General features: G+C 40.4%; 1 protein-coding gene across 5 annotated transcripts in view; it reads right to left on the reverse strand.

Moving 5' to 3' along the window:
- RARB (retinoic acid receptor beta) overlaps positions 1 to 16,074 on the reverse strand; it is a 410,353-nt gene that overhangs the window by 104,631 nt on the left and 289,648 nt on the right. The window contains exon 1 of one of the 5 annotated variants that reach the window (XM_037730541.1): positions 6,067 to 6,088. The exons of the other annotated variants lie outside the window; for them this stretch is intronic. The gene's annotated coding sequence lies outside the window, so the exon portion shown is untranslated. Of the gene's footprint in view, positions 1 to 6,066; positions 6,089 to 16,074 lie in introns of those variants that run through there. 5 annotated transcript variants of the gene reach the window in all.

Consider the following 16,074-nt stretch of genomic DNA (forward strand, 5'->3'; position numbering starts at 1 on the left):
AGTAGTAATTATGAAATGCCCATATCTGACTCAGATTACTTCTGTCTCCCCGAGGGTAAGAAACACCACTGTTCCACACTTTTGCACTGTTGGTGGGAGTGTAAATTTGTTCAACCGTTGTGGAAGACAGTGTGGCGATTCCTCAAGGACCTAGAAATAGAAATTCCATTTGACCCAGCAATCCCATTACTGGGTATATATCCAAAGGATTACAAATCGTTCTACTATAAGGACACGTGCACACGAATGTTCATTGCAGCACTGTTTACAATAGCAAAGACCTGGAACCAACCCAAATGCCCGTCGACGATAGACTGGATAGGGAAAATGTGGCACATATACACCATGGAATACTATGCAACCATCAAAAACGATGAGTTTGGGTCCTTTGTAGGGACATGGATGAACCTGGAAACCATCATTCTCAGCAAACTGACAGAAGAGCAGAAGATCAAATACCGCATGTTCTCACTCATAGGTGGGTGTTGAACAACGAGAACACATGGACACAGGGAGGGGAGCACTACACACTGGGGTCAGTTGGGGGGAAATAGGGGAGGGACGGTGAGGGGTGGGGAGCTGGGGAGAGATAGCAAGGGGAGAGATGCCAGATGTAGGTGATGGGGAGGAAGGCAGCAAATCACACTGCCACGTGTGTACCTATGCAACAATTTTGCATGTTCTTCACATGTACCCCAAAACCTAAAATGCAATAAAATAAATAAATGGGGGAAAAAAAAAAACACCACTGTTCCAAATCATCCCTATTACCTACAGTGCAGAAAGAAGCAAACAGCCAAAGGAAAGACAACTGTCTTTTTATACCCAAATATCCTTCTATACTCAGAAGCATAAAATTTACAATTTCCTTGATGGACTCATCTTAAATCACAAATCTAGAAAGGACATGGAGAAAAGTGGCTCCTCTCTCTCCCTCCTGCATATTTTGATATGGAATTGGATTAGGCCATCTTCCCTCATCTGATACCCTCAAATTATTGCTCTAGATTTTTTTCCCCCCACACAAGTCCTGTTTCACCTTCTAGTTTTCAGATGTTATCACACGCAATAATCTCCACCATCTCCCACAGGAGGGAATTTCTGTTGGTTTAGATAAGGGCCTAGTGAATTGTCTGGTTCAGACGCATGCGGATTTGAACTGTGGCTCAGCCACTTACTATCTGCATGACCCTGAGTGAATTAAGACCTCAGTTTCCTCATCTGTAAAAAAAAAGGGTGACAACAAATATCTCATGAGAAAACTGTGTGTATCCAAAGAGGGAATGCATGCAAAGTGTTGGGACAGCCTGGCCACGTGGCAGGTACCCAATGAACAGCAGCTGTTATTGAGAAAATTTCTTTCCTCAAAGTTTTTTACTGAACAATTTCCCATATATATTCTATGTTTAAAATAAAGATCCCCAAATAGTATAGGACAGTGTTCAATCTCTACACAATTTTGGGGGTGAACAACTTCATGATTCCAATGGCCATCTCTATATTTAATCATTCACTTTTTGATTCATTCACTCAATGCCAATTAATTGGAGTAGATGTGGTAAGCTTTCTTGGGACATACAAAGGTGATTCTTGTCCTTTCTCAGTATACTATACAAGGAACAATAAATCAAGTGAACACTATGTAAGAGATGCCACCAAGCAGTGTGATAAGAACTTTAATGGAAGTAGAAAGTGAACAAGTGTCTACCCTAGTGCCTGATCCACATATTGTAGACACATTAAATATTCATTGAGCAAATAAAGGCCTTAGGAATTCAAAGGAGTTAGAAGAAAGGAAAACTGGCACTTGATTGCAGCTGTAGTGAAAAAATAGAATTTGAAAGGCAGGCTTTTCCCCCAGGAAGCATATTATGGGTAAGCAACAGAGGTTTGGGGTAAGAAAGAGCAGGGAACAGCCAGTGGTCGGGGTTGGCAGAGACGCAGACGATGTGGGGGTGTGTGTAAGCTACAGCTGGAAGAGGGGGCTGATGTTCAAGCTGGGGAAGAATTTCAAGGCCATGCCAAGCATTTACTAGAGAGACACTGTACTCTTCTCTGCAGTAGAGGACTGGAGTCGAATTATATTCTCAGGATTGTCCAGGAAACTGTGAATCACTGACTTCATCATGCGTCTATCTAAACTAGATATTGAGCTCTGGGTATCAACACAAATACCTAATAATCTGAGCCTGCCTGTGGGTCTAGGTCGGAATGTAGTCCAAGAATCCTTGGTTTCTAAAATAACAGTGCAATCTGCTGACTCATGTTTAGTCATACATTTGCTAGTGAGAATTCATACTGTGGTGTTTTGAATGGAAGTTATTTTTTAGCCTTAGAGCCATCGACATCAGGTTTAACGTGTCGAATGTGTCATGATTGTCTTAAGAAAGGAACTAAGATTAAAAAAAATTTTATAAAAAGGCAATTTGGTACTATATTTAGTCGTAAAAAGCATTGAGTCAGGGGAATCTACCCGAAAAGTGGTGTGGAAAGTACATCTATGTAAACTGGGCTGTTGCAGAGTTAATTTCTATCCCATGCAAAGTTCAAAAGGGTAATTTCTCCTTCCAGAGCCAAAGAAAGAAAAGAAAGTGAGGAGCATTACTTAGTCATATTTTCCTCAGTCATTAAAAGAGTCTAACCTCATCTGAATAGAAAAGTAAGCAAATGACCAGCCCAGGCAGTCATTCAGCCATCCGGCAAGGCTAGAGCTCTGTGCAGTGTGACCCCAGGCCAGCAGAGAGCTGCCAATAATGCTTATTTCCAGCCAGAAATAAATGCTGCCAGTAGGAGGTGAGTGTGGAATAATCCCATCACAGCAACTCTGGGAAACATGGCTTTCAAATCAGGAAACACGTTGTGTTAAACAAACAAAAAACACCCTCCAGAGTGAGTGGAAGTCTATGCGTGACAACGTCCGAGAAGTTATTAATAGCAAAATTTGGGGGGAGAAAGAAAAGTGAAGACCTTTTCACCCCACTGAAAGACAATGGGTGAGAGGGAGGGAGAAAGTAGAAAAACAGCCTATTATTTTGACGACAGCGAGTTTCCTTCTATGCAGGGAGGGTGGGCATAAATGTAATGAACACTGAACAAGTTACAGGGGGCCAAACTCCGGGCCACAGAAAAGGAAAAAAAACCCAAATTCATATGCCAACAAGGAAGCTGAGCTGTTCCAAGGGCAAAAGCTCAGAGTTATTTATTTTTGTTAAAGAAAAAAAAGGTAATAAATCCCCACCAGGACATGGTCCCAGTGCTGGGGATTCAGTAAAGGTGAATGAACAGCACCGCTGAAGATTGTAACGCTCTGATTTTTTAATAGCCATGGCTTCCATAGGTCTGTTAGTCTATTGCACTTCTTGCCTGCTAACTTGGAGGGTATCTTCTGGCCTTTCAGTGAGAACTTGACCATATATTTTGGGCCTAAAGTTCTCCTTTCAATTCCCTTGGTCCAGAAGCTTCCTTAGCACACTTATTCTTACCATTAGACAAGAAAGCCTGAGTTTTGAAAATACGCCTAGAAAAATGGTTCTAAAGAAGGCAGAGATTACAGATTTAGCAAAAACATCATCACTGTGAAAACTAATCTTTCGAGAAGATTACAGCATTTTCCTGGATTTTGTCAGGTGAAGCCTCAAGAGAGTCAACCTCTGTTAGACTCAGAGACCACAGCTCTCAATCCATTTAATCCCCAATTAATTAAAACTCCCTGGGAATACCAACGAAAAGGTGATCTATGTTCTTCAATGAGAACCTGAACTCACATTATCAGACATCAAGGTCTAAACTTCCAAAGTCTATGATGTCCCAGGAAGGGCATGAAGCCAATGTACTCAGTTAGAGGAACATGATCCCAGGAAGAAATGTTACTAGGTAATGTAAACTGGAAACTCATAGTAAGGAGAGATTACTCAGTTGGATGAAATGTCCTTTAATTTAGGTAAAAATATGTCTTTTTCTATTTCTAAAACATGACCTTGGATAAAATATATATTTTTAAGTGGCCAAGTAACATACAGGTCTGCTTATCATAACCCTAGTTTAACTGGTAGGCAGCAAGTTGACCAGGTTTTATGACCAGTTATCTCAAAACAAAATTTTCAGGGAGCAAGTTTCACAAGGCAAGTCAACACTGCTAGCTAAACTGGCTGTTTTCAAAGGGGGAAAAGGTTTGTTCTGGGCAGAGCATGTGACTGCGCAGTCCTACAGGGCCTTGCACCTAGAATGGTCTGGAGCACGCTTTACTGTCACTGTCTTAAAGTTCGAAATAATTATTTTTATTTATTTCTATGTTTTTGAGACAGAGTCTCACTTTGTCACCTAGGCTAGAGTACAGTGGTGCAGTCTTGGCTCACCGCAACCTCTGCCTCTTGGGTTCAAGCGATTCTCATGTCTCAGCCTCCGGAGTAGCTGGGATCACAGGCATTTGTCACCCACGCCTGGCTAATTTTTGTGATTTTAGTAGAGACAGGGTTTCACCATGTTGGCCAGGCTGGTCTTGAACTGCTGGCCTCAAGCAATTTGCCTGCCTCGCTCTGCCATAGTTTTGGGATTACAGGCATGGGCCACTGTACCCAGTCCTAAATAATTTTTGAATAAGAGACAAGCATTTTCATTTTGAATAAGGTCCTAGTTATAGAGTACCATCTACAGCAAAAGTGTTCAACCTCTTTTTCCTTCAGGAGGATGTGGTAGTCTCGGATAGTCTCTCTTCTCTTCTGATTGGCTAAAGACTGGATATCAGACAGAATTAAGTAGTGAACTGTAATCACACTCATTTTCCCTCAGGATTCCCCTGGGATGCCTCTGAGAAATTCCATGACCTCAGTAAGAGCTAGAAAGGAAAACCTTTCAGTTGGGAGCTTATGTTTTACTACTGGGCTTTATTTCCCTAGTATAAAAAGGACTTCCGGGTAGGAACGCAGGGGGAATGGGAGAAGCCAAGAGAACACAAATAACTTCTTTGAAACTGAATAAAATTTCCTTCCAAATAGCACACCAATCTAGGCATGATTTAAGAGGATGCCCAAAGGTTCATCATAGACTCCCTAGGTATCTCCAACCACCACTTGGGAGCCACTGAAATAAAGGGTGACTTGAAAAGAAGGTAAAGAATATGAGGTTCAGTAGTTATCTAAAGAATTTCTCTGCAGTAGATATATTTATACCATAAATACATCTTGGGGACCACTTTGCCTCTTCTCAAGAGTTTGAATTAAGATGTGGCAGAAAGAAAAACTATATGACAGGGGAAACAAAGCCTCTAAAATGGAAGCTTCCACTGTGCTCCACAGGCTTTCCTTAAATCTGGTCTTGAGAATTTGAACCAACTAAAGACATCTGTTTTCTAAATTACTTGGGTCAGTTATTTTGTGCCCTTCCTTGGTGAAATCCATAGTTACCAATCCATTATCAGGATTAGTCTAAATATGACAGGGCAAGAAGCCAATGAATTTTACGTTTTTAAATTTTCAATTATTTCACTGAAAACAAAATGCACCAAAATAGCTGCTCAGCTATAGCCCAGGAGTTCGTGGACCCCAGCTGCTTTGCACATTAATTACTAAATCTCTTCTGGACCCAAATTAAATTTTCTCATCTCTACTGAGAAGAGGGGGGAAAAAAAAGGTAAGCAGGAGGACAGCATGCCAAAACATGCTCCTGCATACTTAAACTCTTTGCCAAACAGCATGAATTTTAAAGTCTCTTTTAGAAGTTTGGTATGCAACATTTTGCCATGAACAAAGCCAGGACTTAGGTCTATCATAACATGCTGGTTGACAGCAAGGCACATGACCATGCATATCACATCATTCAAAGGCCTCTCACAGACCCAAATAATTATGATGCACTTGGATTGCTTTATGATGTTAAGGACCTAAATTAGCACAGAAAAATAAATGCTTGTCTATAACTTGGTGCATTTTTTCCAAGTCCATTTAATTTTCAGGGCCACTTCGGGATCTTCTAGCTGGAATTTTTCTCACTTATACATGAACTGAAGTAAAAAGGGAAAAATCATAGCTTATATGAGAATAGGAGAAGGAAGGCCAGTCAGGCACTTACATTTAAGTCTTCAAGTCTGACAGCTGAAAAATAACAGATTTATTGGATGTAGCCTTCTGCTTCTCTTCACCACAGACACTGCTCTGACAGTGCAAAAATCTCACTAAGTTTATTGAGAAAATATTACTCAAGCTCCAGCTCTCAAAATGGATTTCATCCTTGTATGGAAAAGCTGTGGTGAGTCCAGGCTGAAGCCTGATAATGCTAAGAGTATTGACCTCTGCACACTGAGATCAGCGATGGAATGGTTTAAAGCCCACCCACAGGCCGAGTGCAGTGGCTCAAACCTGTAATCCCAGCACTTTGGGGGTCTGAAGCGGGTGGATCACGAGGTCAGAAGTTCGAGACCAGCCTGACCAGCACAGTGAAACCACATCTCTAGTAAAAATACAAAAATTAGCTGGGTGTAGTGGCATGTGCCTGTAATCCCAGCTACTCGGGAGGCTGAGGCAGGAGAATCATTTAAACCCAGGAGGCAGAGGTTGCGGTGAGCGGAGATCACATCACTGTACTCCAGTCTGGGTGACAGAGTGAGACTCCTTCTCAAAAAACAAACAAAAGACCACCTGCCCCCTCAAAGTTGCTCATGCCTTTGTACCGTCATACTTACCCAGGCCCCCAAACCTAGAGTGTTCTCTCTCTGCTCAGTGCCTTTCCACATGCCTTATGATTTCAGTCCTTTCCCCGCCTTGTCCTGTGGTTCAGGACCGCTCATGCTCCAAGATACAGCCCCAAGAGGGGCCAGGCTCCCACCAAGCCCCCACTACCTGTGTCTGCTGTTGCAACACTCATTCTACGACAGTGCAACGATTGATCTTTGTCTCTTTCTTCCTCAAAACAGGAGTCCTTTGCAGGCAGGAATGTGACAATCTTTTTTTGTGATGGAGTATATGCAACTTTTACAATTAAAAAATACTATATTATATGGATATGCCATGTAGAAGGGAAGAAAAGATCAGCAAAGATACCTAAGTTTGAACCAAAATACTTTATATTCAAGGAAAGAAAAAAGGAAGCTCTATTTTCATTGGTAAACTCTAATATCATAAATTCAGGCAGCAATGTGAACTTAATGATTTATCCCAAACTCCCTTCTTTCTTATTCCAAATTAGCAAAAAATAGGCTCAAATTTCACCCACAGGCTCCTCTTTCTTGATCTTTAAAATTAAAGTAGCTATATTATGTCAGCACAAGTACCAAGATTTGAAATTAAATAGGTCCCCAATGCAAAAGAAAAAGTTCTTTTAAACCACATGAACTTGTCTGCAATTAGTACGTTACAGCTTCCACCTAAGCGCTATGCTATATGGAAATATGCTCCTGGAGCTGCTGCTGTTTCAAAGACCTTAAGTTGTACACTTTCTGAAGTTGTTTTGTAGGAGAACATTTAGCAGAACACACACAATTAATTTTTTAAGCGTTACCTCTCTGCTTTTCCATTTCATACCTGACTTTAGTTGATAAAAAGAGGAGCGGCCTTTTGATTACACAGGAGAGAAGGGGAAAAACAGTCTCGGTAATAAAAGAGGTACCTGCCAATTAGTTAGACTGTTCTCCAGTTTTCAATTAAAGGCAGCCTAATGGATGGAGGGAGACCTGTTTTATTTTCCCTGACAGAGCTCTTATTTTTAAACTCTTAGCTTCATTTTCCAAAATTGCTGGCTTTAGACAGAAGAAACATATATCTTGAGTGAAAAGCTGTACTGTTCTTCTATTTCCTGTATCAAAATTACATTCTCCTCAGTGGCTACTTCCCATCTGGCTCCACAAAGCTTTTTGCTGCCCAGGACTGGCTTGTTAATGGATGGTGGTCCCTGATGTTATAACCCACTCCAGAAGATGGGGTGTCAGATCCTGCCCCGGGGCCAGGAAGCCTCATCCAGGAGCTTTGGGGGTGTTTCAGCCTAATTTTGCTTTCTTCAGTTGACCATTCAATGGAACGTCATTTACCCTTCTCATTTTCTCCAGAAAGACAAAAGAGATAGCTTAGGAGGGTGTGTTTATTCTGAACCCATCCAAAAGCACTTCAGTCTCTTGGAAGCATCCCCCTGTGGATGAAATCTGGAAATTATTTTCCTTAGATGAAACAGGACTGAACATTTCATTGGACACGGCTGGTCTTCTTCCTTGGACACGCACATATTCAAGATTGATATTTTTATTCAGCGTTTTCTCAAATGAATAATTAGGAGATGTCCACGGGCAGGTGTAGGAGAAAGAACCCCCCCCCTCGCCATAAATCATGATTAAACTATATTTAACCACCAAAGGTCTGAACCAGCTTTTGTTAACAGCTTAGCAGTTTTGTTTCTGTGGGATAGCACAGTCTCTATACTTTGGGGATCCGTGGGGCCAATTCCCCATCCCGTCAATGGTAGTTAGAGCAGCTGAATAAATCCCTCCAGATTGGACCAACCACCCTTTCCAGGCTGGAAAATAAGCCATGAATCACATTATCCTGGTAACTGGAGATTTAACATATCTATAGAGGGAAGACATAAAGCATCATATATTAATTCCTATTTGTTTTCAACATCACCCGAAGTTTACTTGGTTCAGCCCAAAGATGGCTACAAGAGACACGTTACAATGAAGCATGACGCCTTAGTGAGCATTAGAATAGACCCTGGGAAAGCACCAGGCAGTGACACAAAAGTAATGCTTTCATCCCGCCAAGAAAACGCAAAGGGCTTTTAGAAGCCCCTCAGAAGGAGATTCGGAATTAATTTGTAATTTTGGGTTTCCAAATGGCTTTTATGAGCTTGCTTACCCAAAGTATTTCAGGACATCATCTCTTTTAATTTTTAATCTTTATCTGCGCAACACTCCAAAAATATACCGATCTGAATCATTGCCTCTCATCTTGTTATCTTAATGGGGGAAGGATAGAGTGTCACGCTGGCCATTCCGCATTAGGTGTCCTCATTTACAGATTGAAAAAAAAAAGTGCCAGACATAAATTATTTAAAATCTATTGTATCAGTGTGTGTTCTGTAAGCATTCACTACCGGCAAAGCAGACAGATTATTTTTCACTTTTAATTGTGTTGATACCTTATCTGCTTTGTTGAAAGCGGAGAGTGGTAGGTGAAACCACATCACACACCGAGGAACAGAGAAGCAATGCTGTCTATTATTTAAAGCCAAAGTAACCCATTTAGTGGACAGAACTGTAACACACTTCCATGGAAGGGAAAATCTGGAGTTGCTATTTATGCCTGTAATGTGTGTCTATTACTGTGTCAAACGTCACTGCGGGTAGCACAGGGCTGGGCTCCTTAAGGAAGCTGTGGGCTGGCTGCATCAGGGACACCAGACACTTCACATGAGCATCCCAGCACCAAGAGAGCTACTGTGTGTGACTCAGCTGGGTAATGCGCCCTGCATCCCTTCTTTCTCTCCTCTCCAAGTCAAAGGCATGCTCTAAAACAATGTAAATCAGAGGTCATCATAGGTAGACTTGACCTAATCCAAACCTTATCCTAATCTAAGAAAAACATTTAGTCAGAAAAATAAGCTTAGATAATAATCTGTGACTGGAGCCTGATTGAAATAAAATTGTACACAGGGATACCAGGATTCATTATTAGAAATTCAAATTTAGCCCTTCTCTCATCAACCCGGAAGACCATCATCAGGAAATGCATGTATGTGCTGGATATGTCGGTATGTGGCCAAAAAGCACTTCACCATTATCTGAATTTAAAACACCCCTCCAAACCCAGCAACTTGGGAATTCATCCGGGTGAACTGACAGATGATGGTAGGGTATATACAGATAATGACTACAGAATTGTTCTGATGCAGTTTATTAGGTTGAAAGCCTGTCATAACTCTAGTTTTTTGTATCCTCGGCACCAAATCCAGCACCTTGCCAGGCAATCAGTGAGTATTTGCTCACATGGATGGGTGGAAGGTTGTACGGGAGACTGACTCCGTTTGTCAAATATCCTCTGCCAGGGCTGTCGGATGGCCGGAGTGAACGGGTACCCAAGTCGAAGTCCAAAGGGCTATGGGCTAGTCTACTGTCTGCCTTTAACTGGCTTTCGACTCTGGGCAAACTGTTTAGCCATTTCTGCAGTTCCATTTCACAAGTCTGAAATGATCTCTATACACCTTCTAGCACTGGTATTTGAGATTTACATGTGTCTTATTAAAGGAACACACATTCAGCATGTCTCCAATATGAGCCTTAGTTCTGTACCTTTTGTGAGACATGGCTTGTTTGGTAAGACGCAAGAGCTGAAGAAAGCCCAGTCTCCCAAATATGGGCCCTTTTTACATTGAGTCGAAGTTCAGCAAAAAGACAATTCCCAGCAAAATACTCAAGTCAACAACCAGACACAAAACTGAACTGCATCACATCTGATATTTGTGAGTTTCATTTCCACACTGTCAAATATAATTCGTGGCAACCCACTTCAGTGAAAGCCCAATGTTAGCCAGTGCACCGTTCTTATCCTCCAAACTCCACAACCCCAAAAAGTGTGAGCTTCAAACTGAACTCCTGACCTTTCCAGCAATTATCCCCGGAATCTAGACAGCCCCATCATCACCTCAAGCCAACGTGAGAGGAGCAGCAGCCAGGAATGCTCTGCCTCTGTTCCCGAAGGGAACCAGAGTGAGAGAGAGGATCCTGCTTTCCTTTCCATCTGCTTTCTCCAATAAAAGGGAAAAAAAATAAATGGAAATGAAAAGTATACAATTAAAAAAAATTACATTTAACTTCCTTTTGCTAATGTCTGTAAGATGATTTTTGGCCTGGCAGGAGACTCCAGATGGGCCGTGTAATGAATATAATTTAATACAAAGAACTGGAGTTCACAGAAACACATTTTTCCAAGTCTGAAGGTAGTGGGTTGTCTCACACTGTTTAATGCAAAACACCAGGACAAGTCATTGCATTTATTTGCTGTTGCACATTGGCCTTTAAACCTAATATGAGTGGGGCTAGACCTGAAGCCATGAAACCAGAAGCTGTCACTCTGAGATGAGCTGGCACCAGTGCACACTCACCCAAAAGGCCAGAGACCACTAACCACTCAATGTGTTTTTCCTCTGGGGTCTGAGGATTTATATCACCAATTAAGGCCATAATGAGTGCCCCAAGTTGACCTCCTAGGAGCAAGAATTAATTAAGCACAGTATTTCTTAGTAAAGAATGACATTTTTCCAAACGAGTTATATAAGGTAGCCACATTTTCTGATATTACTGTGCTTCTATGTACAATTCTTAATTGTTAACACAAATAGAACATTCCAGGAACACAGCTTAGTTTATGTTTTTAATTTGAAAGTAAAAGAAAATAATTTTTACTTTTATCCTTCTTTTGGAGGCAAAGAGAATGTTTTGAGTATATCCTGTGTGTGTGAAACACGAAATTACTTACATTAGTAATATAATATCACTTCTTTCAATTATTAATATCACTACAAATGAAGGAAGCTAGGATTCATATTTATAACCTTCCCAGCTTTCAAAAATGAAAAGTCATGTTTTAAACCTAGTTGTTCTCCAAAATTCTTATATTTCCATAAATACCGCAATTGAGGTTAAAAAAATAGGTTAAGACTTCAATTTTGTAAACTACACCTTAGAGAGCCTCATCCAGGAGTTGGCAGATTTCTGCAGAGGGCCAAATACAAACTCTTCAAGCTGTGGGCCAGAGACTTAGCTGCAAATACTCAATTCTACCATCACAGAATGAAAGTAATCATAGACAATACAGAAGTGACTGGATTGGCTGTGTACCAAAAAAAATTTATTTATAGACACAGGAATTTGAATTTCATATAATTTTCATATGTCATAAAATTAAAATTTTTTTAAGGACTTAAAATGTAAAAAATATTCTTAGCTCTTGGCTGTACAAAAATAGGTGGCAAATCAGATTTAGCCTATGGGCCATAATTTGACAACCCCTGGCTGAAACATATGTATATTTTGTAGTAATCAGCGAGGCTAGAGGAAATACGGTCTGTCTCTTTCTCATTCTCTCACACATGCACACACGTACATATACACCCTAATTATCACCATCACGGTCTCACAAACTATTGACGTAGCAAAGAAAAAAATGCGGCTTCAAGCATGTCTCTTCTGGTATGAACTAGAACATGAAGAAAACTTCAGCCTTGTAAAAAACATTACAAGGGTGATAGGAAAAAGAGACCTCTTTCCTCCCCACCCTTTCTCATAAAGAAAATTCCCACTCTAAATTAAAAACCATGTCCTTCCCCTCCTTTAAGGAGTTAACATAGCCAGCAGAGATCTGGAAATCCCTACAGCCTACTTGCCAATTAATGTATTTAACTCTAAAGAGCAGGAGTTTTTTAATTTAGCTCATCCATCACTAACGGAACATTTTGGTAGAAAATATTAGGATTTCCAAATAACTTTATAGCTCTGTAAATTGCCAACATACCATCTGCAATTGAATTAACATTTATAACCAAACTGAAATAATAAATAAAGCAAATTACGCTGCAAATATTCGTGAGTGCCCAATATGCATTTGAGAACGATAATTAGCATTTTATAATCACGCTTCATTTTCTTTATCCAACTCCCTGTCACATTAATGATAAAATATTTTAAACTGTGCTCTATCAGCAAATGGCAGTACAATCTCTAGATTAGCCATTAACTAACATGGAGAATGAACACGGTTTGTGCTGCTGACATTACGCATCCACAGAAGTTTTACTCCTAATCACATCCTCCAGTCTCCCTTGCTCTTATCTCTTGGTTTTGTTTTCCTACGCTAGCAAAACAAGGCCGAGAAAGCCAGCTCTTCATTTGCACCATCTGAGCCTGCAGTTCCATGGGAACTAAAGCCATACACTCTTTTCTTTGTTGGGGTGGGGGTGGGGGGAAGAAACATGATTTTAAAATTTATGATGACTTTCTGATCTAGAAAACTGAAAGGGGTCTAGAGGTCAAGAAGCTTAAGTCACTCAAATGGAATAACTCTCGCCCTCAAATGATTCCAAAGTTCTCTTATTACAGGATGTCAGAGGATGACATCCTCTACCGTAGTATGTGCAATTCTTTTCCTACGTTCAGAAAAATGTTAATTCAACTAAATAAACTAGTAAAGACTATATATGCACACAAATTTTTTCAACTACAGTTTCTACCAATTAGCAAAATTTCCCCAAGTTTTCCCGTTATCTTTCTCGAAAATCACTTCCCTTAAAACAATTGTGTCCTGATGCTTTCTTGAATCATTTCTGCCTCTGGCTCCATGTCTGTCTGCACTTGACATTTCAGGGTTCTCTGCCTGTGTTGCTGGGCTGTAATTCTCACATCTCTTTGATCCAGTGCTGTTCTGTCCACTACAGTAGCCACTAGTCATATGTAGCTACTGAGCATTTGAAATGTGGCTCATTCAAACTGAAATGTGTTGGAAGTGTGAAAGGTACATCAAATTTTCAAGGCTAAGTAGGAAATTACTATGTAAAAAAATCTCATTTTATATTAATTGTTGAAATATTTTTGATATTGCAGAAGATAATGTATGTTAGTAAAATCAACTTCATCTGTTTCTTCTGTTTTAAAACTGGCTGCTAGAAAATTTAAAATTACATGTGTAACTTACATTTGTGGTTAGCATATCTTTGTTGAACAGTGCTGGTCAAGTGGGTTCTAATTGCAGAGATGCCTGAAACTTTCTGTTGAGTACATGCTCTGCTATTGACCAAAATGATGATTATTAAAAGGGCAAATCAAGTAAAGGTTTTGATCAAATAAATCCTACGTGAGTGTCATCAGGCAACTCCAGACATTTCAAAGAGCAGTAATCTTTGTCTCAGCCTGTACACAATCACCTTTTTATTGAGACAAAGGTTTGGTAAGGCAGACGTAACACTTGGAGAAAGAAGGAAAGTGGAAATGACTGTTTCTACTAGGAGCTGCAATGTCCTAAGCCTCCCCACATGTCCACCCAGGTCCTGTAGGAAAAAGAAGGGGTTGGAAGTAGAGGCTTTTTATTGCAGAGGTAGTCTAGTGGTTGTGGACTTGGGTCCTGCTGCCAGATACCCTAGGTTCCAGTTCAGCCTCTGGCTATTATTAACTGAGTGATCTCAGACAGATTATATAACCTTTCTGTGCCTGACCTTGTCTTTCAAATGGGTATAGTACTTTTTTCTATCTTGTGGGATTGTTATGAATATTAAATTTGTTAAGAGCCTAAAACAGTAACTGGCAGAGCATAAACACTCAAAAAATATTTGCTGTTATGATTACTAATCTTCACTGCCTTTAAAAACAGAAGTGTTCACAAAGCAAATGGAAGTGGTAAATGCTCAAAGGAAGCTAAAACAAAGAGTAGGGTGAGACCAGGAAAGAAGGTAAGTTGGATGTAGCTGGAAAGGAGAGGGAAGACGTCTGAAATGCACCCCAAGGACAGTAAGGTGAAGATGCACGGAAGCACTGTCCTGCTAGGGCCATTCACACAAACCATGGCTGCCACCAGCTGATAGGCAGATTCACTGACCCTAACAGACAAGGCTGTGCATGCTTAACCAAGGGAACAATCTGTTAATTCTTTTGTTTGTTTGCTTGTTTGTTTGTTTGTTTGTTTTTTGGGAGAGTCTCGCTCTGTCGCCAGGCTGGAGGGCAGTGGCGCAATCTCGGCTCACTGCAATCTCCGCCTCCTGGGTTCAACCAATTCTCCTGCCTCAGCCTCCCGAGTAGCTGGGACTCCAGGCACACGTCACCACTCCCAGATAATTTTTGTATTTTTTAGTAGAGACAGGGTTTCACCATGTTGGCCAGGATAGTCTCGATTTCTTGACCTCGTGATCCGCCCTCCTCGGCCTCCCAAAGTGCTGGGATTGCAATCTGTTAATTCCAATAGTTCACGGATTTCCCTTTCAGATTATAAAAGAAAAGCACATTTCTAGACTAGCTTCTGGGCTAGTTTTACAAATATTCGGCCAGTGTCTTTCATAATTTTTTAAATGCAGAAAGATTCAACAAATATAATTCTTTTATTTTCATCCATTATTTTTTCCTAGCATTTAAGGGAGAGGTTGCAAACTGCTCAACTAAAAACTGAATTGAGCTAACAGACATGTTTATTTTGGCTCAGCGGTGGCTGACACAGACTTTTAAAAACTTTTAAATATGTTGCCAATATTTAAAAAGTAGACTTAAATTATGCAAGAGACTGACTTAAAGTTCTTTCCTAATATTTCTTGCCTAATCATTGTATGATCTGAGTGTTTTTTGGTAGTGAAATGTCTGGAAAATCAAAAAATACCTTGAAAAAGCCATAATCCTCAAGTAATAGAGGAATTCTCTTGATATATTGGAAAACCTGGCAATGCTAGTTATACATTCCTGTAGGGCAGTGGCTCTCAAAATGTGGCTCCTGGGCTAGTACTCAGCATTTCCTGGGAGCTTGTTAGAAACGCACATTTCTAGACCTCCTGAACCTGAAACTCTGGAAATAGGATCAAATAATCTATCCTTTGACAAACCATCCAGGTGATTCTCTTGATTCTAAAGCTTGTACTCCACTGAGGCATTCAGTAGCAAAGAATTAGAAGAGAGACACTATCTTTGCCACACTCCCCACACCCCTCTACTGTACCAAATCAGCTTGCATTATTTACTTACCTACCCTGCCCTCCCAATAAAGCACCTGATTTCTCAAATCCACTAATAAAAATAAACTCTAATAAGAAAAAGTAAATACAACTTCTCAATGGATTGATTTCTGCAGAAAATGATCAGGTATCGTTTTACCTCAACTCAACTAAATGGATTGGAATATACAGTGACTCTTACCTTTAGAATTATATGAAACATTACCAAAATGCATCCTTGCCGCACTTTGAAGGAATAATGAATCAGATAATGTTAAAGTTGGGAGTTAGTGACCTTGGTTACCATTTCAACCTAACCTGACTCACGTCACAGGTAGAGAACTGTGTTTCTAAAGGAAAAGAGAATGAGAACTAACCTGGAGGTTCACAGACTTGGCCCAGGTGCTGCACCCT

Source organism: Cebus imitator, unplaced genomic scaffold, assembly GCF_001604975.1.
Source record: "Cebus imitator isolate Cc_AM_T3 unplaced genomic scaffold, Cebus_imitator-1.0 Scaffold351, whole genome shotgun sequence".
NCBI classification, from domain to species: Eukaryota; Metazoa; Chordata; class Mammalia; order Primates; family Cebidae; genus Cebus; species Cebus imitator.